The sequence below is a fragment of the Amia ocellicauda genome, unplaced genomic scaffold (genome assembly GCF_036373705.1).
Source record: "Amia ocellicauda isolate fAmiCal2 unplaced genomic scaffold, fAmiCal2.hap1 HAP1_SCAFFOLD_80, whole genome shotgun sequence".
NCBI lineage: Eukaryota > Metazoa > Chordata > Actinopteri > Amiiformes > Amiidae > Amia > Amia ocellicauda.
In genome coordinates, this window is record NW_027103006.1 from 407,501 (window position 1) to 430,620 (window position 23,120).

General features: G+C 43.6%; 18 non-coding genes and 2 pseudogenes across 18 annotated transcripts; all 20 read left to right on the forward strand.

Moving 5' to 3' along the window:
• Positions 1 to 314: 314 nt before the first annotated feature.
• Positions 315 to 433, forward strand: LOC136743523 (5S ribosomal RNA). Its single transcript, XR_010815582.1, has one exon. It is a non-coding gene; the product is annotated as a 5S ribosomal RNA (ribosomal RNA).
• A 1,066-nt stretch (positions 434 to 1,499) lies between these two features.
• On the forward strand, positions 1,500 to 1,618 carry LOC136743681 (5S ribosomal RNA). The gene has a single exon (XR_010815735.1). It is a non-coding gene; the product is annotated as a 5S ribosomal RNA (ribosomal RNA).
• Positions 1,619 to 2,684: 1,066 nt separating this feature from the next.
• LOC136743499 (5S ribosomal RNA) lies at positions 2,685 to 2,803 on the forward strand. The gene has a single exon (XR_010815558.1). It is a non-coding gene; the product is annotated as a 5S ribosomal RNA (ribosomal RNA).
• Positions 2,804 to 3,857: 1,054 nt separating this feature from the next.
• LOC136743508 (5S ribosomal RNA) lies at positions 3,858 to 3,976 on the forward strand. The gene has a single exon (XR_010815567.1). It is a non-coding gene; the product is annotated as a 5S ribosomal RNA (ribosomal RNA).
• A 1,056-nt stretch (positions 3,977 to 5,032) lies between these two features.
• LOC136743572 (5S ribosomal RNA) lies at positions 5,033 to 5,151 on the forward strand. Its single transcript, XR_010815630.1, has one exon. It is a non-coding gene; the product is annotated as a 5S ribosomal RNA (ribosomal RNA).
• Positions 5,152 to 6,206: 1,055 nt separating this feature from the next.
• On the forward strand, positions 6,207 to 6,325 carry LOC136743728 (5S ribosomal RNA). Its single transcript, XR_010815772.1, has one exon. It is a non-coding gene; the product is annotated as a 5S ribosomal RNA (ribosomal RNA).
• Positions 6,326 to 7,391: 1,066 nt separating this feature from the next.
• On the forward strand, positions 7,392 to 7,510 carry LOC136743472 (5S ribosomal RNA). The gene has a single exon (XR_010815533.1). It is a non-coding gene; the product is annotated as a 5S ribosomal RNA (ribosomal RNA).
• A 1,058-nt stretch (positions 7,511 to 8,568) lies between these two features.
• On the forward strand, positions 8,569 to 8,687 carry LOC136743729 (5S ribosomal RNA). The gene has a single exon (XR_010815773.1). It is a non-coding gene; the product is annotated as a 5S ribosomal RNA (ribosomal RNA).
• A 1,066-nt stretch (positions 8,688 to 9,753) lies between these two features.
• On the forward strand, positions 9,754 to 9,872 carry LOC136743563 (5S ribosomal RNA). The gene has a single exon (XR_010815621.1). It is a non-coding gene; the product is annotated as a 5S ribosomal RNA (ribosomal RNA).
• Positions 9,873 to 10,927: 1,055 nt separating this feature from the next.
• On the forward strand, positions 10,928 to 11,046 carry LOC136743628 (5S ribosomal RNA). The gene has a single exon (XR_010815683.1). It is a non-coding gene; the product is annotated as a 5S ribosomal RNA (ribosomal RNA).
• A 1,055-nt stretch (positions 11,047 to 12,101) lies between these two features.
• On the forward strand, positions 12,102 to 12,220 carry LOC136743672 (5S ribosomal RNA). The gene has a single exon (XR_010815726.1). It is a non-coding gene; the product is annotated as a 5S ribosomal RNA (ribosomal RNA).
• Positions 12,221 to 13,286: 1,066 nt separating this feature from the next.
• On the forward strand, positions 13,287 to 13,405 carry LOC136743615 (5S ribosomal RNA). The gene has a single exon (XR_010815670.1). It is a non-coding gene; the product is annotated as a 5S ribosomal RNA (ribosomal RNA).
• A 1,066-nt stretch (positions 13,406 to 14,471) lies between these two features.
• Positions 14,472 to 14,590, forward strand: LOC136743474 (5S ribosomal RNA). Its single transcript, XR_010815535.1, has one exon. It is a non-coding gene; the product is annotated as a 5S ribosomal RNA (ribosomal RNA).
• A 1,066-nt stretch (positions 14,591 to 15,656) lies between these two features.
• LOC136743740 (uncharacterized) lies at positions 15,657 to 15,776 on the forward strand (annotated as a pseudogene).
• Positions 15,777 to 16,831: 1,055 nt separating this feature from the next.
• On the forward strand, positions 16,832 to 16,950 carry LOC136743617 (5S ribosomal RNA). The gene has a single exon (XR_010815672.1). It is a non-coding gene; the product is annotated as a 5S ribosomal RNA (ribosomal RNA).
• Positions 16,951 to 18,027: 1,077 nt separating this feature from the next.
• LOC136743534 (5S ribosomal RNA) lies at positions 18,028 to 18,146 on the forward strand. Its single transcript, XR_010815593.1, has one exon. It is a non-coding gene; the product is annotated as a 5S ribosomal RNA (ribosomal RNA).
• Positions 18,147 to 19,212: 1,066 nt separating this feature from the next.
• LOC136743731 (uncharacterized) lies at positions 19,213 to 19,331 on the forward strand (annotated as a pseudogene).
• A 1,066-nt stretch (positions 19,332 to 20,397) lies between these two features.
• LOC136743535 (5S ribosomal RNA) lies at positions 20,398 to 20,516 on the forward strand. Its single transcript, XR_010815594.1, has one exon. It is a non-coding gene; the product is annotated as a 5S ribosomal RNA (ribosomal RNA).
• A 1,066-nt stretch (positions 20,517 to 21,582) lies between these two features.
• Positions 21,583 to 21,701, forward strand: LOC136743719 (5S ribosomal RNA). The gene has a single exon (XR_010815770.1). It is a non-coding gene; the product is annotated as a 5S ribosomal RNA (ribosomal RNA).
• Positions 21,702 to 22,756: 1,055 nt separating this feature from the next.
• LOC136743690 (5S ribosomal RNA) lies at positions 22,757 to 22,875 on the forward strand. The gene has a single exon (XR_010815744.1). It is a non-coding gene; the product is annotated as a 5S ribosomal RNA (ribosomal RNA).
• Positions 22,876 to 23,120: the final 245 nt, after the last annotated feature.

Here is a 23,120-nt window from a genome sequence, read left to right on the forward strand (position 1 = left end):
TCATACTGCATGTCAATTGAAATCCTTACTGAAATGCACACCTTCTCAAGATTGCGCTTGACTGGCGTGTCAGGCACTCAATTACAGCTGTTTTATCAAGACAATGTGTTCGTTTTGTAATATATAGTTCCGGTCTGGTGTGGCACCCCAGCTAACGCACAACGTTGCCACAACGTTTCGTGTTAGCAGGGACTGTCTGCGGCGCGCTGGTGTGTCCCGGACTTTAGAGTAGAGAGACAGTTCAACTGCAAGTATGAGCGGCAGAAACGGATATTGCCTTCCCTTTAAGTAGAGCGTCAGGGATAGCCTCCCTGGCTTACGGCCATACTAGCCTGAATACGCCCGATCTCGTCCGATCTCGGAAGCTAAGCAGGCTCGGACCTGGTCAGTACTTGGATGGGAGACCGCCTGGGAATACCAGGTGCTGTAAGCTTTTGCATCTTTTACACACCAGAGGGCGACAAATCACGAGTTTTAACTTTGGATACACGCAATTTCATCATTATTTCAGATTTGACTTCCCCAAATACACAGGCATACAATAGATATTGTTCTCCAACGTAAACGGTCCCTAGTAACTAGGGTACATTCGTAAATAAATTGAGCATCATGGCTAGAAGTGACTAAATGTTGCCTAATCTTTCTCATCGAGAAATGACACAATTACAGCAACACAAAAAGGAACTCCACCGGACAAAGTTCAGTGCTCACAAGGAGCCTCATTCAACACACACGGTTCCATTCCCATTCATGCAAAGCACGAAAGTGTAAAACTTGGGAACATACTTGAGAGCAAAGATCACATTCAATCTCATTCAAGGCACGGATGTGAATGCAACGGGATGAAATTACTGAAATGATGCCTGCCCTCGAACTGTGATGATGGACTACCCGACTCGCCAATAATATTGGGTTCTGGTGTATTGAAATACAGGAGCTGCTGGATTTGTGTGTTTTCTTACCCCCTCACCATAGTTTGTCAAATGTTTAAACAACTGAACTTATATTCAAGGTTTGTTTCTCTTCATATGTTTTACTGGTTTACATTTGTCTCAGCAACCTGTTGAATGATTCTTCTGCTTTCAAAACAAAATGACAACAGGATGAATGCACACACTTGAAAATACAATACATGCAATGTTATGCATCATAGTGATGCAACCTCCTTTCAGTTTCATACTGCATGTCAATTGAAATCCTTACTGAAATGCACACCTTCTCAAGATTGCGCTTGACTGGCGTGTCAGGCACTCAATTACAGCTGTTTTATCAAGACAATGTGTTCGTTTTGTAAAATATAGTTCCGGTCTGGTGTGGCACCCCAGCTAACGCACAACGTTGCCACAACGTTGCCACAACGTGGCGTGTTAGCAGGGACTGTCTGCGGCGCACTGGTGTGTCCCGGGCTTTAGAGTAGAGAGACAGTTCAACTGTAAGTATGAACGGCAGAAACGGATATTGCCATCCCTTTAAGTAGAGCGTCAGGGACAGCCTCCCTGGCTTACGGCCATACTAGCCTGAATACGCCCGATCTCGTCTGATCTCGGAAGCCAAGCAGGCTCGTGCCTGGTCAGTACTTGGATGGGAGACCGCCTGGGAATACCAGGTGCTGTAAGCTTTTGTACCTTTTACACACCAGAGGGCGACAAATCACGAGTTTTAACTTGGGATACAGACAATTTCATCATTATTTCAGATTTTACTTCCCCAAATACACAGGCATACAATAGATCTTGTTCTCCAACGTAAACGGTCCCTAGTAACTAGGGTACATTCGTAAATAAATTGAGCATCATGGCTAGAAGTGACTAAATGTTGCCTAATCTTTCTCATCGAGAAATGACACAATTACAGCAACACAAAAAGGAACTCCACCGGACAAAGTTCAGTGCTCACAAGGAGCCTCATTCAACACACACGGTTCCATTCCCATTCATGCAAAGCACGAAAGTGTAAAACTTGGGAACATACTTGAGAGCAAAGATCACATTCAATCTCATTCAAGGCACGGATGTGAATGCAACGGGATGAAATTACTGAAATGATGCCTGCCCTCGAACTGTGATGATGGACAACCCGACTCGCCAATAATATTGGGTTCTGGTGTATTGAAATACAGGAGCTGCTGGATTTGTGTGTTTTCTTACCCCCTCACCATAGTTTGTCAAATGTTTAAACAACTGAACTTATATTCAAGGTTTGTTTCTCTTCATATGTTTTACTGGTTTACATTTGTCTCAGCAACCTGTTGAATGATTCTTCTGCTTTCAAAACAAAATGACAACAGGATGAATGCACACACTTGAAAATACAATACATGCAATGTTATGCATCATAGTGATGCAACCTCCTTTCAGTTTCATACTGCATGTCAATTGAAATCCTTACTGAAATGCACACCTTCTCAAGATTGCGCTTGACTGGCGTGTCAGGCACTCAATTACAGCTGTATTATCAAGACAATGTGTTCGTTTTGTAAAATATAGTTCCGGTCTGGTGTGGCACCCCAGCTAACGCACAACGTTGCCACAACGTTGCCACAACGTGGCGTGTTAGCAGGGACTGTCTGCGGCGCACTGGTGTGTCCCGGGCTTTAGAGTAGAGAGACAGTTCAACTGTAAGTATGATCGGCAGAAACGGATATTGCCTTCCCTTTAAGTAAAGCGTCAGGGACAGCCTCCCTGGCTTACGGCCATACTAGCCTGAATACGCCCGATCTCGTCCGATCTCGGAAGCCAAGCAGGCTTGGGCCTGGTCAGTACTTGGATGGGAGACCGCCTGGGAATACCAGGTGCTGTAAGCTTTTGCACCTTTTACACACCAGAGGGCGACAAATCACGAGTTTTAACTTGGGATACAGACAATTTCATCATTATTTCAGGTTTTACTTCCCCAAATACACAGGCATACAATAGATCTTGTTCTCCAACGTAAACGGTCCCTAGTAACTAGGGTACATTCGTAAATAAATTGAGCATCATGGCTAGAAGTGACTAAATGTTGCCTAATCTTTCTCATCAAGAAATGACACAATTACAGCAACACAAAAAGAACTCCACCGGACAAAGTTCAGTGCTCACAAGGAGCCTCATTCAACACACACGGTTCCATTCCCATTCATGCAAAGCACGAAAGTGTAAAACTTCGGAACATACTTGAGAGCAAAGATCACATTCAATCTCATTCAAGGCACGGATGTGAATGCAACGGGATGAAATTACTGAAATGATGCCTGCCCTCGAACTGTGATGATGGACTACCCGACTCGCCAATAATATTGGGTTCTGGTGTATTGAAATACAGGAGCTGCTGGATTTGTGTGTTTTCTTACCCCCTCACCATAGTTTGTCAAATGTTTAAACAACTGAACTTATATTCAAGGTTTGTTTCTCTTCATATGTTTTACTGGTTTACATTTGTCTCAGCAACCTGTTGAATGATTCTTCTGCTTTCAAAACAAAATGACAACAGGATGAATGCACACACTTGAAAATACAATGCATGCAATGTTATGCATCATAGTGATGCAACCTCCTTTCAGTTTCATACTGCATGTCAATTGAAATCCTTACTGAAATGCACACCTTCTCAAGATTGCGCTTGACTGGCGTGTCAGGCACTCAATTACAGCTGTATTATCAAGACAATGTGTTCGTTTTGTAAAATATAGTTCCGGTCTGGTGTGGCACCCCAGCTAACGCACAACGTTGCCACAACGTTTCGTGTTAGCAGGGACTGTCTGCGGCGCGCTGGTGTGTCCCGGGCTTTAGAGTAGAGAGACAGTTCAACTGTAAGTATGAACGGCAGAAACGGATATTGCCTTCCCTTTAAGTAGAGCGTCAGGGACAGCCTCCCTGGCTTACGGCCATACTAGCCTGAATACGCCCGATCTCGTCCGATCTCGGAAGTTAAGCAGGCTCGGGCCTGGTCAGTACTTGGATGGGAGACTGCCTGGGAATACCAGGTGCTGTAAGCTTTTGCATCTTTTACACACCAGAGGGCGACAAATCACGAGTTTTAACTTTGGATACACGCAATTTCATCATTATTTCAGATTTGACTTCCCCAAATACACAGGCATACAATAGATCTTGTTCTCCAACGTAAACGGTCCCTAGTAACTAGGGTACATTCGTAAATAATTTGAGCATCATGGCTAGAATTGACTAAATGTTGCCTAATCTTTCTCATCAAGAAATGACACAATTACAGCAACACAAAAAGGAACTCCACCGGACAAAGTTCAGTGCTCACAAGGAGCCTCATTCAACACACACGGTTCCATTCCCATTCATGCAAAGTACGAAAGTGTAAAACTTGGGAACATACTTGAGAGCAAAGATCACATTCAATCTCATTCAAGGCACGGATGTGAATGCAACGGGATGAAATTACTGAAATGATGCCTGCCCTCGAACTGTGATGATGGACTACCCGACTCGCCAATAATATTGGGTTCTGGTGTATTGAAATACAGGAGCTGCTGGATTTGTGTGTTTTCTTACCCCCTCACCATAGTTTGTCAAATGTTTAAACAACTGAACTTATATTCAAGGTTTGTTTCTCTTCATATGTTTTACTGGTTTACATTTGTCTCAGCAACCTGTTGAATGATTCTTCTGCTTTCAAAACAAAATGACAACAGGATGAATGCACACACTTGAAAATACAATACATGCAATGTTATGCATCATAGTGATGCAACCTCCTTTCAGTTTCATACTGCATGTCAATTGAAATCCTTACTGAAATGCACACCTTCTCAAGATTGCGCTTGACTGGCGTGTCAGGCACTCAATTACAGCTGTTTTATCAAGACAAATGTGTTCGTTTTGTAAAATATAGTTCCGGTCTGTTGTGGCACCCCAGCTAACGCACAACGTTGCCACAACGTGGCATGTTAGCAGGGACTGTCTGCGGCGCGCTGGTGTGTCCCGGGCTTTAGAGTAGAGAGACAGTTCAACTGTAAGTATGAACGGCAGAAACGGATATTGCCTTCCCTTTGAGTAGAGTGTCAGGGACAGCCTCCCTGGCTTACGGCCATACTAGCCTGAATACGCCCGATCTCGTCCGATCTCGGAAGCTAAGCAGGCTCGGGCCTGGTCAGTACTTGGATGGGAGACTGCCTGGGAATACCAGGTGCTGTAAGCTTTTGCATCTTTTACACACCAGAGGGCGACAAATCACGAGTTTTAACTTTGGATACACGCAATTTCATCATTATTTCAGATTTGATTTCCCCAAATACACAGGCATACAATAGATCTTGTTCTCCAACGTAAACGGTCCCTAGTAACTAGGGTACATTCGTAAATAAATTGAGCATCATGGCTAGAATTGACTAAATGTTGCCTAATCTTTCTCATCGAGAAATGACACAATTACAGCAACACAAAAAGGAACTCCACCGGACAAAGTTCAGTGCTCACAAGGAGCCTCATTCAACACACACGGTTCCATTCCCATTCATGCAAAGTACGAAAGTGTAAAACTTGGGAACATACTTGAGAGCAAAGATCACATTCAATCTCATTCAAGGCACGGATGTGAATGCAACGGGATGAAATTACTGAAATGATGCCTGCCCTCGAACTGTGATGATGGACTACCCGACTCGCCAATAATATTGGGTTCTGGTGTATTGAAATACAGGAGCTGCTGGATTTGTGTGTTTTCTTACCCCCTCAACATAGTTTGCCAAATGTTTAAACAACTGAACTTATATTCAAGGTTTGTTTCTCTTCATATGTTTTACTGGTTTACATTTGTCTCAGCAACCTGTTGAATGATTCTTCTGCTTTCAAAACAAAATGACAACAGGATGAATGCACACACTTGAAAATACAATACATGCAATGTTATGCATCATAGTGATGCAACCTCCTTTCAGTTTCATACTGCATGTCAATTGAAATCCTTACTGAAATGCACACCTTCTCAAGATTGCGCTTGACTGGCGTGTCAGGCACTCAATTACAGCTGTATTATCAAGACAATGTGTTCGTTTTGTAAAATATAGTTCCGGTCTGGTGTGGCACCCCAGCTAACGCACAATGTTGCCACAACGTGGCGTGTTAGCAGGGACTGTCTGCGGCGCGCTGCTGTGTCCCGGGCTTTAGAGTAGAGAGACAGTTCAACTGCAAGTATGAACGGCAGAAACGGATATTTCCTTCCCTTTAAGTAGAGCGTCAGGGACAGCCTCCCTGACTTACGGCCATACTATCCTGAATATGCCCGATCTCGTCCGATCTCGGAAGCCAAGCAGGCTCGGGCCTGGTCAGTACTTGGATGGGAGACCGCCTGGGAATACCAGGTGCTGTAACCTCTTGCACCTTTTACACACCAGAGGGCGACAAATCACGAGTTTTAACTTTGGATACACACAATTTCATCATTATTTCAGATTTTACTTCCCCAAATACACAGGCATAAAATAGATCTTGTTCTCCAACGTAAACGGTCCCTAGTAACTAGCGTACATTCGTAAATAAATTGAGCATCATGGCTAGAAGTGACTAAATGTTGCCTAATCTTTCTCATCAAGAAATGACACAATTACAGCAACACAAAAAGGAACTCCACCGGACAAAATTCAGTGCTCACAAGGAGCCTCATTCAACACACTCGGTTCCATTCCCATTCATGCAAAGCACGAAAGTGTAAAACTTGGGAACATACTTGAGAGCAAAGATCACATTCAATCTCATTCAAGGCACGGATGTGAATGCAACGGGATGAAATTACTGAAATGATGCCTGCCCTCGAACTGTGATGATGGACTACCCGACTCGCCAATAATATTGGGTTCTGGTGTATTGAAATACAGGAGCTGCTGGATTTGTGTGTTTTCTTACCCCCTCACCATAGTTTGTCAAATGTTTAAACAACTGAACTTATATTCAAGGTTTGTTTCTCTTCATATGTTTTACTGGTTTACATTTGTCTCAGCAACCTGTTGAATGATTCATCTGCTTTCAAAACAAAATGACAACAGGATGAATGCACACACTTGAAAATACACTACATGCAATGTTATGCATCATAGTGATGCAACCTCCTTTCAGTTTCATACTGCATGTCAATTGAAATCCTTACTGAAATGCACACCTTCTCAAGATTGCGCTTGACTGGCGTGTCAGGCACTCAATTACAGCTGTTTTATCAAGACAATGTGTTCGTTTTGTAAAATATAGTTCCGGTCTGGTGTGGCACCCCAGCTAACGCACAACGTTGCCACAACGTTGCCACAACGTGGCGTGTTAGCAGGGACTGTCTGCGGCGCGCTGGTGTGTCCCGGGCTTTAGAGTAGAGAGACAGTTCAACTGTAAGTATGAGCGGCAGAAACGGATATTGCCTTCCCTTTAACTAGAGCGTCAGGGACACCCTCCCTGGCTTACGGCCATACTAGCCTGAATACGCCCGATCTCGTCCGATCTCGGAAGCTAAGCAGGCTCGGGCCTGGTCAGTACTTGGATGGGAGACCGCCTGGGAATACCAGGTGCTGTAAGCTTTTGCATCTTTTACACACCAGAGGGCGACAAATCACGAGTTTTAACTTTGGATACACGCAATTTCATCATTATTTCAGATTTGACTTCCCCAAATACACAGGCATACAATAGATCTTGTTCTCCAACGTAAATTGTCCCTAGTAACTAGGGTACATTCGTAAATAAATTGAGCATCATGGCTAGAAGTGACTAAATGTTGCCTAATCTTTCTCATCGAGAAATGACACAATTACAGCAACACAAAAAGGAACTCCACCGGACAAAGTTCAGTGCTCACAAGGAACCTCATTCAACACACACGGTTCCATTCCCATTCATGCAAAGCACGAAAGTGTAAAACTTGGGAACATACTTGAGAGCAAAGATCACATTCAATCTCATTCAAGGCACGGATGTGAATGCAACGGGATGAAATTACTGAAATGATGCCTGCCCTCGAACTGTGATGATGGACTACCCGACTCGCCAATAATATTGGGTTCTGGTGTATTGAAATACAGGAGCTGCTGGATTTGTGTGTTTTCTTACCCCCTCACCATAGTTTGTCAAATGTTTAAACAACTGAACTTATATTCAAGGTTTGTTTCTCTTCATATGTTTTACTGGTTTACATTTGTCTCAGCAACCTCAGCAAAAATGATTCTTCTACTTTCAAAACAAAATGACAACAGGATGAATGCACACACTTGAAAATACAATACATGCAATGTTATGCATCATAGTGATGCAACCTCCTTTCAGTTTCATACTGCATGTCAATTGAAATCCTTACTGAAATGCACACCTTCTCAAGATTGCGCTTGACTGGCGTGTCAGGCACTCAATTACAGCTGTATTATCAAGACAATGTGTTCGTTTTGTAAAATATAGTTCCGGTCTGGTGTGGCACCCCAGCTAACGCACAATGTTGCCACAACGTGGCGTGTTAGCAGGGACTGTCTGCGGCGCGCTGCTGTGTCCCGGGCTTTAGAGTAGAGAGACAGTTCAACTGCAAGTATGAACGGCAGAAACGGATATTTCCTTCCCTTTAAGTAGAGCGTCAGGGACAGCCTCCCTGACTTACGGCCATACTATCCTGAATATGCCCGATCTCGTCCGATCTCGGAAGCCAAGCAGGCTCGGGCCTGGTCAGTACTTGGATGGGAGACCGCCTGGGAATACCAGGTGCTGTAACCTCTTGCACCTTTTACACACCAGAGGGCGACAAATCACGAGTTTTAACTTTGGATACACACAATTTCATCATTATTTCAGATTTTACTTCCCCAAATACACAGGCATAAAATAGATCTTGTTCTCCAACGTAAACGGTCCCTAGTAACTAGCGTACATTCGTAAATAAATTGAGCATCATGGCTAGAAGTGACTAAATGTTGCCTAATCTTTCTCATCAAGAAATGACACAATTACAGCAACACAAAAAGGAACTCCACCGGACAAAATTCAGTGCTCACAAGGAGCCTCATTCAACAAACTCGGTTCCATTCCCATTCATGCAAAGCACGAAAGTGTAAAACTTGGGAACATACTTGAGAGCAAAGATCACATTCAATCTCATTCAAGGCACGGATGTGAATGCAACGGGATGAAATTACTGAAATGATGCCTGCCCTCGAACTGTGATGATGGACTACCCGACTCGCCAATAATATTGGGTTCTGGTGTATTGAAATACAGGAGCTGCTGGATTTGTGTGTTTTCTTACCCCCTCACCATAGTTTGTCAAATGTTTAAACAACTGAACTTATATTCAAGGTTTGTTTCTCTTCATATGTTTTACTGGTTTACATTTGTCTCAGCAACCTGTTGAATGATTCATCTGCTTTCAAAACAAAATGACAACAGGATGAATGCACACACTTGAAAATACACTACATGCAATGTTATGCATCATAGTGATGCAACCTCCTTTCAGTTTCATACTGCATGTCAATTGAAATCCTTACTGAAATGCACACCTTCTCAAGATTGCGCTTGACTGGCGTGTCAGGCACTCAATTACAGCTGTTTTATCAAGACAATGTGTTCGTTTTGTAAAATATAGTTCCGGTCTGGTGTGGCACCCCAGCTAACGCACAACGTTGCCACAACGTTGCCACAACGTGGCGTGTTAGCAGGGACTGTCTGCGGCGCGCTGGTGTGTCCCGGGCTTTAGAGTAGAGAGACAGTTCAACTGTAAGTATGAGCGGCAGAAACGGATATTGCCTTCCCTTTAACTAGAGCGTCAGGGACACCCTCCCTGGCTTACGGCCATACTAGCCTGAATACGCCCGATCTCGTCCGATCTCGGAAGCTAAGCAGGCTCGGGCCTGGTCAGTACTTGGAAGGGAGACCGCCTGGGAATACCAGGTGCTGTAAGCTTTTGCATCTTTTACACACCAGAGGGCGACAAATCACGAGTTTTAACTTTGGATACACGCAATTTCATCATTATTTCAGATTTGACTTCCCCAAATACACAGGCATACAATAGATCTTGTTCTCCAACGTAAACGGTCCCTAGTAACTAGGGTACATTCGTAAATAAATTGAGCATCATGGCTAGAAGTGACTAAATGTTGCCTAATCTTTCTCATCGAGAAATGACACAATTACAGCAACACAAAAAGGAACTCCACCGGACAAAGTTCAGTGCTCACAAGGAACCTCATTCAACACACACGGTTCCATTCCCATTCATGCAAAGCACGAAAGTGTAAAACTTGGGAACATACTTGAGAGCAAAGATCACATTCAATCTCATTCAAGGCACGGATGTGAATGCAACGGGATGAAATTACTGAAATGATGCCTGCCCTCGAACTGTGATGATGGACTACCCGACTCGCCAATAATATTGGGTTCTGGTGTATTGAAATACAGGAGCTGCTGGATTTGTGTGTTTTCTTACCCCCTCACCATAGTTTGTCAAATGTTTAAACAACTGAACTTATATTCAAGGTTTGTTTCTCTTCATATGTTTTACTGGTTTACATTTGTCTCAGCAACCTGTTGAATGATTCTTCTGCTTTCAAAACAAAATGACAACAGGATGAATGCACACACTTGAAAATACAATACATGCAATGTTATGCATCATAGTGATGCAACCTCCTTTCAGTTTCATACTGCATGTCAATTGAAATCCTTACTGAAATGCACACCTTCTCAAGATTGCGCTTGACTGGCGTGTCAGGCACTCAATTACAGCTGTATTATCAAGACAATGTGTTCGTTTTGTAAAATATAGTTCCGGTCTGGTGTGGCACCCCAGCTAACGCACAACGTTGCCACAACGTTTCGTGTTAGCAGGGACTGTCTGCGGCGCGCTGGTGTGTCCCGGACTTTAGAGTAGAGAGACAGTTCAACTGCAAGTATGAGCGGCAGAAACGGATATTGCCTTCCCTTTAAGTAGAGCGTCAGGGACACCCTCCCTGGCTTACGGCCATACTAGTCTGAATACGCACGATCTCGTCCGATCTCGGAAGCTAAGCAGGCTCAGGCCTGGACAGTACTTGGATGGGAGACCGCCTGGGAATACCAGGTGCTGTAAGCTTTTGCATCTTTTACACAACAGAGGGCGACAAATCACGAGTTTTAACTTTGGATACACGCAATTTCATCATTATTTCAGATTTGACTTCCCCAAATACACAGGCATACAATAGATCTTGTTCTCCAACGTAAACGGTCCCTAGTAACTAGGGTATATTCATAAATAAATTGAGCATCATGGCTAGAAGTGACTAAATGTTGCCTAATCTTTCTCATCGAGAAATGACACAATTACAGCAACACAAAAAGGAACTCCACCGGACAAAGTTCAGTGCTCACAAGGAGCCTCATTCAACACACACGGTTCCATTCCCATTCATGCAAAGCACGAAAGTGTAAAACTTGGGAACATACTTGAGAGCAAAGATCACATTCAATCTCATTCAAGGCACGGATGTGAATGCAACGGGATGAAATTACTGAAATGATGCCTGCCCTCGAACTGTGATGATGGACTACCCGACTCGCCAATAATATTGGGTTCTGGTGTATTGAAATACAGGAGCTGCTGGATTTGTGTGTTTTCTTACCCCCTCACCATAGTTTGTCAAATGTTTAAACAACTGAACTTATATTCAAGGTTTGTTTCTCTTCATATGTTTTACTGGTTTACATTTGTCTCAGCAACCTGTTGAATGATTCTTCTGCTTTCAAAACAAAATGACAACAGGATGAATGCACACACTTGAAAATACACTACATGCAATGTTATGCATCATAGTGATGCAACCTCCTTTCAGTTTCATACTGCATGTCAATTGAAATCCTTACTGAAATGCACACCTTCTCAAGATTGCGCTTGACTGGCGTGTCAGGCACTCAATTACAGCTGTTTTATCAAGACAATGTGTTCGTTTTGTAAAATATAGTTCCGGTCTGGTGTGGCACCCCAGCTAACGCACAACGTTGCCACAACGTTTCGTGTTAGCAGGGACTGTCTGCGGCGCGCTGGTGTGTCCCGGACTTTAGAGTAGAGAGACAGTTCAACTGCAAGTATGAGCGGCAGAAACGGATATTGCCTTCCCTTTAAGTCGAGCGTCAGGGACACCCTCCCTGGCTTACGGCCATACTAGTCTGAATACGCACGATCTCGTCCGATCTCGGAAGCTAAGCAGGCTCAGGCCTGGACAGTACTTGTATGGGAGACCGCCTGGGAATACCAGGTGCTGTAAGCTTTTGCATCTTTTACACAACAGAGGGCGACAAATCACGAGTTTTAACTTTGGATACACGCAATTTCATCATTATTTCAGATTTGACTTCCCCAAATACACAGGCATACAATAGATCTTGTTCTCCAACGTAAACGGTCCCTAGTAACTAGGGTATATTCATAAATAAATTGAGCATCATGGCTAGAAGTGACTAAATGTTGCCTAATCTTTCTCATCGAGAAATGACACAATTACAGCAACACAAAAAGGAACTCCACCGGACAAAGTTCAGTGCTCACAAGGAGCCTCATTCAACACACACGGTTCCATTCCCATTCATGCAAAGCACGAAAGTGTAAAACTTGGGAACATACTTGAGAGCAAAGATCACATTCAATCTCATTCAAGGCACGGATGTGAATGCAACGGGATGAAATTACTGAAATGATGCCTGCCCTCGAACTGTGATGATGGACTACCCGACTCGCCAATAATATTGGGTTCTGGTGTATTGAAATACAGGAGCTGCTGGATTTGTGTGTTTTCTTAACCCCTCACCATAGTTTGTCAAATGTTTAAACAACTGAACTTATATTCAAGGTTTGTTTCTCTTCATATGTTTTACTGGTTTACATTTGTCTCAGCAACCTGTTGAATGATTCTTCTGCTTTCAAAACAAAATGACAAAAGGATGAATGCACACACTTGAAAATACACTACATGCAATGTTATGCATCATAGTGATGCAACCTCCTTTCAGTTTCATACTGCATGTCAATTGAAATCCTTACTGAAATGCACACCTTCTCAAGATTGCGCTTGACTGGCGTGTCAGGCACTCAATTACAGCTGTTTTATCAAGACAATGTGTTCGTTTTGTAAAATATAGTTCCGGTCTGGTGTGACACCCCAGCTAACGCACAACGTTGCCACAACGTTGCCACAACGTGGCGTGTAAGAAGGGACTGTCTGCGGCGCGCTGGTGTGTCCCGGGCTTTAGAGTAGAGAGACAGTTCAACTGTAAGTATGAACGGCAGAAACGGATATTGCCTTCCCTTTAAGTAGAGCGTCAGGGACAGCCTCCCTGGCTTACGGCCATACTAGCCTGAATACGCCCGATCTCGTCCGATCTCGGAAGCCAAGCAGACTCGGGCCTGGTTAGTACTTGGATGGGCGACCGCCTGGGAATACCAGGTGCTGTAAGCTTTTGCACCTTTTACACACCAGAGGGCGACAAATCACGAGTTTTAACTTTGGATACACGCAATTTCATCATTATTTCAGATTTTACTTCCCCAAATACACAGGCATACAATAGATCTTGTTCTCCAACGTAAACGGTCCCTAGTAAATAGGGTACATTCGTCAATAAATTGAGCATCATGGCTAGAAGTGACTAAATGTTGCCTAATCTTTCTCATCAAGAAATGACACAATTACAGCAACAAAAAAGGAACTCCACCGGACAAAGTTCAGTGCTCACAAGGAGCATCATTCAACACACACGGTTCCATTCCCATTCATGCAAAGCACGAAAGTGTAAAACTTGGGAACATACTTGAGAACATACTTGAGAGCAAAGATCACATTCAATCTCATTCAAGGCACGGATGTGAATGCAACGGGATGAAATTACTGAAATGATGCCTGCCCTCGAACTGTGATGATGGACTACCCGACTCGCCAATAATATTGGGTTCTGGTGTATTGAAATACAGGAGCTGCTGGATTTGTGTGTTTTCTTACCCCCTCACCATAGTTTGTCAAATGTTTAAACAACTGAACTTATATTCAAGGTTTGTTTCTCTTCATATGTTTTACTGGTTTACATTTGTCTCAGCAACCTGTTGAATGATTCTTCTGCTTTCAAAAACAAATGACAACAGGATGAATGCACACACTTGAAAATACAATACATGCAATGTTATGCATCATAGTGATGCAACCTCCTTTCAGTTTCATACTGCATGTCAATTGAAATCCTTACTGAAATGCACACCTTCTCAAGATTGCGCTTGACTGGCGTGTCAGGCACTCAATTACAGCTGTATTATCAAGACAATGTGTTCGTTTTGTAAAATATAGTTCCGGTCTGGTGTGGCACCCCAGCTAACGCACAACGTTGCCACAACGTGGCGTGTTAGCAGGGACTGTCTGCGGCGCGCTGGTGTGTCCCGGGCTTTAGAGTAGAGAGACAGTTCAACTGTAAGTATGAACGGCAGAATCGGATATTGCCTTCCCTATAAGTAGAGCGTCAGGGACAGCCTCCCTGGCTTACGGCCATACTAGCCTGAATACGCCCGATCTCGTCCGATCTCGGAAGCTAAGCAGGCTCGGGCCTGGTCAGTACTTGGATGGGAGACCGCCTGGGAATACCAGGTGCTGTAAGCTTTTGCATCTTTTACACACCAGAGGGCGACAAATCACGAGTTTTAACTTTGGATACACGCAATTTCATCATTATTTCAGATTTGACTTCCCCAAATACACAGGCATACAATAGATCTTGTTCTCCAACGTAAACGGTCCCTAGTAACTATGGTACATTCGTAAATAAATTGAGCATCATGGCTAGAAGTGACTAAATGTTGCCTAATCTTTCTCATCGAGAAATGACACAATTACAGCAACACAAAAAGGAACTCCACCGGACAAAGTTCAGTGCTCACAAGGAGCCTCATTCAACACACACGGTTCCATTCCCATTCATGCAAAGCACGAAAGTGTAAAACTTGGGAACATACTTGAGAGCAAAGATCACATTCAATCTCATTCAAGGCACGGATGTGAATGCAACGGGATGAAATTACTGAAATGATGCCTGCCCTTGAACTGTGATGATGGACTACCCGACTCGCCAATAATATTGGGTTCCGGTGTATTGAAATACAGGAGCTGCTGGATTTGTGTGTTTTCTTACCCCCTCACCATAGTTTGTCAAATGTTTAAACAACTGAACTTATATTCAAGGTTTGTTTCTCTTCATATGTTTTACTGGTTTACATTTGTCTCAGCAACCTGTTGAATGATTCTTGTGCTTTCATAACAAAATGACAACAGGATGAATGCACACACTTGAAAATACAATACATGCAATGTTATGCATCATAGTGATGCAACCTCCTTTCAGTTTCATACTGCATGTCAATTGAAATCCTTACTGAAATGCACACCATCTCAAGATTGCGCTTGACTGGCAAGTCAGGCACTCAATTACAGCTGTTTTATCAAGACAATGTGTTCGTTTTGTAAAATATAGTTCCGGTCTGGTGTGGCACCCCAGCTAACGCACAACGTTGCCACAACGTTTCCACAACGTGGCGTGTTAGCAGGGACTGTCTGCGGCGCGCTGGTGTGTCCCGGGCTTTAGAGTAGAGAGACAGTTCAACTGTAAGTATGAACGGCAGAAACGGATATTGCCTTCCCTTTAAGTAGAGCGTCAGGGACAACCTCCCTGGCTTACGGAAAATACTAGCCTGAATACGCCCGATCTCGTCCGATCTCTGAAGCCAAGCAGGCTCGGGCCTGGTCAGTACTTGGATGGGAGACCGCCTGGGAATAGCAGGTGCTGTAAGCTTTTGCACCTTTTACACACCAGAGGGCGACAAATCACGAGTTTTAACTTTGGATACACACAATTTCATCATTATTTCAGATTTTACTTCCCCAAATACACAGGCATACAATAGATCTTGTTCTCCACCGTAAACGGTCCCTAGTAACTAGGGTACATTCGTAAATAAATTGAGCATCATGGCTAGAAGTGACTAAATGTTGCCTAATCTTTCTCATCGAGAAATGACACAATTACAGCAACACAAAAAGGAACTCCACCGGACAAAGTTCAGTGCTCACAAGGAGCCTCATTCAACACACACGGTTCCATTCCCATTCATGCAAAGCACGAAAGTGTAAAACTTGGGAACATACTTGAGAGCAAAGATCACATTCAATCTCATTCAAGGCACGGATGTGAATGCAACGGGATGAAATTACTGAAATGATGCCTGCCCTCGAACTGTGATGATGGACTAACCGACTCGCCAATAATATTGGGTTCTGGTGTATTGAAATACAGGAGCTGCTGGATTTGTGTGTTTTCTTACCCCCTCACCATAGTTTGTCAAATGTTTAAACAACTGAACTTATATTCAAGGTTTGTTTCTCTTCATATGTTTTACTGGTTTACATTTGTCTCAGCAACCTGTTGAATGATTCTTCTGCTTTCAAAACAAAATGACAACAGGATGAATGCACACACTTGAAAATACAATACATGCAATGTTATGCATCATAGTGATGCAACCTCCTTTCAGTTTCATACTGCATGTCAATTGAAATCCTTACTGAAATGCACACCTTCTCAAGATTGCGCTTGACTGGCGTGTCAGGCACTCAATTACAGCTGTATTATCAAGACAATGTGTTCGTTTTGTAAAATATAGTTCCGGTCTGGTGTGGCACCCCAGCTAACGCACAACGTTGCCACAACGTGGCGTGTTAGCAGGGACTATCTGCGGCGCGCTGGTGTGTCCCGGACTTTAGAATAGAGAGACAGTTCAACTGCAAGTATGAGCGGCAGAAACGGATATTGCCTTCCCTTTAAGTAGAGCGTCAGGGACAACCTCCCTGGCTTACGGCCATACTAGCCTGAATACGCCCGATCTTGTCCGATCTCGGAAGCTAAGCAGGCTCGGGCCTGGTCAGTACTTGGATGGGAGACCGTCTGGGAATACCAGGTGCTGTAAGCTTTTGCATCTTTTACACACCAGAGGGCGACAAATCACGAGTTTTAACTTTGGATACACGCAATTTCATCATTATTTCAGATTTGACTTCCCCAAATACACAGGCATACAATAGATCTTGTTCTCCAACGTAAACGGTCCCTAGTAACTAGGGTACATTCGTAAATAAATTGAGCATCATGGCTAGAAGTGACTAAATGTTGCCTAATCTTTCTCATCGAGAAATGACACATTTACAGCAACACAAAAAGGAACTCCACCGGACAAAGTTCAGTGCTCACAAGGAGCCTCATTCAACACACACGGTTCCATTCCCATTCATGCAAAGCACGAAAGTGTAAAACTTGGGAACATACTTGAGAGCAAAGATCACATTCAATCTCATTCAAGGCACGGATGTGAATGCAACGGGATGAAATTACTGAAATGATGCCTGCCCTCGAACTGTGATGATGGACTACCCGACTCGCCAATAATATTGGGTTCTGGTGTATTGAAATACAGGAGCTGCTGGATTTGTGTGTTTTCTTACCCCCTCACCATAGTTTGTCAAATGTTTAAACAACTGAACTTATATTCAAGGTTTGTTTCTCTTCATATGTTTTACTGGTTTACATTTGTCTCAGCAACCTGTTGAATGATTCTTCTGCTTTCAAAACAAAATGACAACAGGATGAATGCACACACTTGAAAATACAATACATGCAATGTTATGCATCATAGTGATGCAACCTCCTTTCAGTTTCATACTGCATGTCAATTGAAATCCTTACTGAAATGCACACCTTCTCAAGATTGCGCTTGACTGGCGTGTCAGGCACTCAATTACAGCTGTTTTATCAAGACAATGTGTTCGTTTTGTAATATATAGTTCCGGTCTGGTGTGGCACCCCAGCTAACGCACAACGTTGCCACAATGTTGCCACAATGTTGCCACAACGTGGCGTGTTAGCAGGGACTGGCTGCGGCGCGCTGGTGTGTCCCGGGCTTTAGAGTAGAGAGACAGTTCAACTGTAAGTATGAACGGCAGAAACGGATATTGCCTTCCCTTTAAGTAGAGCGTCAGGGACAGCCTCCCTGGCTTACGGCCATACTAGCCTGAATACGCCCGATCTCGTCCGATCTCGGAAGCCAAGCAGGCTCGGGCCTGGTCAGTACTTGGATGGGAGACCGCCTGGGAATACCAGGTGCTGTAAGCTTTTGCATCTTTTACACACCAGAGGGCGACAAATCACGAGTTTTAACTTTGGATACACGCAATTTCATAATTATTTCAGATTTGACTTCCCCAAATACACAGGCATACAATAGATCTTGTTCTCCAACGTAAACGGTCCCTAGTAACTAGGGTACATTCGTACATAAATTGAGCATCATGGCTAGAAGTGACTAAATGTTGCCTAATCTTTCTCATCGAGAAATGACACAATTACAGCAACACAAAAAGGAACTCCACCGGACAAAGTTCAGTGCTCACAAGGAGCCTCATTCAACACACACGGTTCCATTCCCATTCATGCAAAGCACGAAAGTGTAAAACTTGGGAACATACTTGAGAGCAAAGATAACATTCAATCTCATTCAAGGCACGGATGTGAATGCAACGGGATGAAATTACTGAAATGATGCCTGCCCTCGAACTGTGATGATGGACTACCCGACTCGCCAATAATATTGGGTTCTGGTGTATTGAAATACAGGAGCTGCTGGATTTGTGTGTTTTCTTACCCCCTCACCATAGTTTGTCAAATGTTTAAACAACTGAACTTATATTCAAGGTTTGTTTCTCTTCATATGTTTTACTGGTTTACATTTGTCTCAGCAACCTGTTGAATGATTCTTCTGCTTTCAAAGCAAAATGACAACAGGATGAATGCACACACTTGAAAATACAATACATGCAATGTTATGCATCATAGTGATGCAACCTCCATTCAGTTTCATACTGCATGTCATTTGAAATCCTTACTGAAATGCACACCTTCTCAAGATTGCGCTTGACTGGCGTGTCAGGCACTCAATTACTGCTGTTTTATCAAGAGAATGTGTTCGTTTTGTAATATATAGTTCCGGTCTGGTGTGGCACCCCAGCTAACGCACAACGTTGCCACAATGTTGCCACAACGTGGCGTGTTAGCAGGGACTGTCTGCGGCGCGCTGGTGTGTCCCGGGCTTTAGAGTAGAGAGACAGTTCAACTGTAAGTATGAACGGCAGAAACGGATATTGCCTTCCCTTTAAGTAGAGCGTCAGGGACAGCCTTCCTGGCTTACGGCAATACTAGCCTGAATACGCCCGATCTCGTCCGATCTTGGAAGCTAAGCAGGCTCGTTCCTGGTCAGTACTTGGATGGGAGACCGCCTGGGAATACCAGGTGCTGTAATCTTTTGCATCTTTTACACACCAGAGGGCGACAAATCACGAGTTTTAACTTTGGATACACGCAATTTCATCATTATTTCAGATTTGACTTCCCCAAATACACAGTCATACAATAGATCTTGTTCTCCAACGTAAACGGTCCCTAGTAACTAGGGTACATTCGTAAATAAATTGAGCATCATGGCTAGAAGTGACTAAATGTTGCCTAATCTTTCTCATCGAGAAATGACACAATTACAGCAACACAAAAAGGAACTCCACTGGACAATGTTCAGTGCTCACAAGGAGCCTCATTCAACACACACGGTTCCATTCCCATTCATGCAAAGCACGAAAGTGTAAAACTTGGGAACATACTTGAGAGCAAAGATCACATTCAATCTCATTCAAGGCACGGATGTGAATGCAACGGGATGAAATTACTGAAATGATGCCTGCCCTCGAACTGTGATGATGGACTACCCGACTCGCCAATAATATTGGGTTCTGGTGTATTGAAATACAGGAGCTGCTGGATTTGTGTGTTTTCTTACCCCCTCACCATAGTTTGTCAAATGTTTAAACAACTGAACTTATATTCAAGGTTTGTTTCTCTTCATATGTTTTACTGGTTTACATTTGTCTCAGCAACCTGTTGAATGATTCTTCTGCTTTCAAAACAAAATGACAACAGGATGAATGCACACACTTGAAAATACAATACATGCAATGTTATGCATCATAGTGATGCAACCTCCTTTCAGTTTCATACTGCATGTCAATTGAAATCCTTACTGAAATGCACACCTTCTCAAAATTGCGCTTGACTGGCGTGTCAGGCACTCAATTACAGCTGTTTTATCAAGACAATGTGTTCGTTTTGTAATACATAGTTCCGGTCTGGTGTGGCACCCCAGCTAACGCACAACGTTGCCACAATGTTGCCACAACGTGACGTGTTAGCAGGGACTGTCTGCGGCGCGCTGGTGTGTCCCGGGCTTTAGAGTAGAGAGACAGTTCAACTGTAAGTATGAACGGCAGAAACGGATATTGCCTTCCCTTTAAGTAGAGCGTCAGGGACAGCCTCCCTGGCTTACGGCCATACTAGCCTGAATACGCCCGATCTCGTCCGATCTCGGAAGCCAAGCAGGCTCGGGCCTGGTCAGTACTTGGATGGGAGACCGCCTGGGAATACCAGGTGCTGTAAGCTTTTGCATCTTTTACACACCAGAGGGCGACAAATCACGAGTTTTAACTTTGGATACACGCAATTTCATCATTATTTCAGATTTGACTTCCCCAAATACACAGGCATACAATAGATCTTGTTCTCCAACGTAAACGGTCCCTAGTAACTAGGGTACATTCGTAAATAAATTGAGCATCATGGCTAGAAGTGACTAAATGTTGCCTAATCTTTCTCATCGAGAAATGACACAATTACAGCAACACAAAAAGGAACTCCACCGGACAAAGTTCAGTGCTCACAAGGAGCCTCATTCAACACACACGGTTCCATTCCCATTCATGCAAAGCACGAAAGTGTAAAACTTGGGAACATACTTGAGAGCAAAGATCACATTCAATCTCATTCAAGGCACGGATGTGAATGCAACGGGATGAAATTACTGAAATGATGCCTGCCCTCGAACTGTGATGATGGACTACCCGACTCGCCAATAATATTGGGTTCTGGTGTATTGAAATACAGGAGCTGCTGAATTTGTGTGTTTTCTTACCCCCTCACCATAGTTTGTCAAATGTTTAAACAACTGAACTTATATTCAAGGTTTGTTTCTCTTCATATGTTTTACTGGTTTACATTTGTCTCAGCAACCTGTTGAATGATTCTTCTGCTTTCAAAACAAAATGACAACAGGATGAATGCACACACTTGAAAATACAATACATGCAATGTTATGCATCATAGTGATGCAACCTCCTTTCAGTTTCATACTGCATGTCAATTGAAATCCTTTCTGAAATGCACACCTTCTCAAGATTGCGCTTGACTGGCGTGTCAGGCACTCAATTACAGCTGTTTTATCAAGACAATGTGTTCGTTTTGTAAAATATAGTTCCGGTCTGGTGTGGCACCCCAGCTAACGCACAACGTTGCCACAACGTTGCCACAACGTGGCGTGTTAGCAGGGACTGTCTGCGGCGCGCTGGTGTGTCCCGGGCTTTAGAGTAGAGAGACAGTTCAACTGTAAGTATGAACGGCAGAAACGGATATTGCCTTCCCTTTAAGTAGAGCGTCAGGGACAGCCTCCCTGGCTTACGGCCATACTAGCCTGAATACGCCCGATCTCGACCGATCTCGGAAGCCAGGCAGGCTCGGGCCTGGTCAGTACTTGGATGGGAGACCACCTGGGAATACCAGGTGCTTTAAGCTTTTGCACCTTTTACACACCAGAGGGCGACAAATCACGAGTCTTAACTTTGGATACACACAATTTCATCATTATTTCAGATTTTACTTCCCCAAATACACAGGCATACAATAGATCTTGTTCTCCAACGTAAACGGTCCCTAGTAACTAGGGTACATTCGTAAATTAATTGAGCATCATGGCTAGAAGTGACTCAATGTTGCCTAATCTTTCTCATCAAGAAATGACACAATTACAGCAACACAAAAAGGAACTCCACCGCACAAAGTTCAGTGCTCACAAGGAGACTCATTCAACACACACGGTTCCATTCCCATTCATGCAAAGCACGAAAGTGTAAAACTTGGGAACATACTTGAGAGCAAAGATCACATTCAATCTCATTCAAGGCACGGATGTGAATGCAACGGGATGAAATTACTGAAATGATGCCTGCCCTCGAACTGTGATGATGGACTACCCGACTCGCCAATAATATTGGGTTCTGGTGTATTGAAATACAGGAGCTGCTGGATTTGTGTGTTTTCTTACTCCCTCACCATAGTTTGTCAAATGTTTAAACAACTGAACTTATATTCAAGGTTTGTTTCTCTTCATATATTTTACTGGTTTACATTTGTCTCAGCAACCTGTTGAATGATTCTTCTGCTTTCAAAACAAAATGACAACAGGATGAATGCACACACTTGAAAATACAATACATGCAATGTTATGCATCATAGTGATGCAACCTCCTTTCAGTTTCATACTGCATGTCAATTGAAATCCTTACTGAAATGCACACCTTCTCAAGATTGCGCTTGACTGGCGTGTCAGGCACTCAATTACAGCTGTTTTATCAAGACAATGTGTTCGTTTTGTAAAATATAGTTCCGGTCTGCAGTGGCACCCCAGCTAACGCACAACGTTGCCACAACGTGGCGTGTTGGCAGGGACTGTCTGCGGCGCGCTGGTGTGGCCCGGGCTTTAGAGTAGAGAGACAGTTCAACTGTAAGTATGAACGGCAGAAACGGATATTGCCTTCCCTTTAAGTAGAGCGTCAGGGACAGCCTCCCTGGCTTACGGCCATACTAGCCTGAATACGCCCGATCTCGTCCGATCTTGGAAGCCAAGCAGGCTCAGGCCTGGTCGGTACTTGGATGGTTGACCGCCTGAGAATACCAGGTGCTGTAAGCTTTTGCACCTTTTACACACCAGAGGGCGACAAATCACGAGTTTTAACTTTGGATACACGCAATTTCATCATTATTTCAGATTTTACTTCCCCAAATACACAGGCATACAATAGATCTTCTTCTCCAACGTAAACGGTCCCTAGTAACTAGGGTACATTCGTCAATAAATTGAGCATCATGGCTAGAAGTGACTAAATGTTGCCTAATCTTTCTCATCAAGAAATGACACAATTACAGCAACACAAA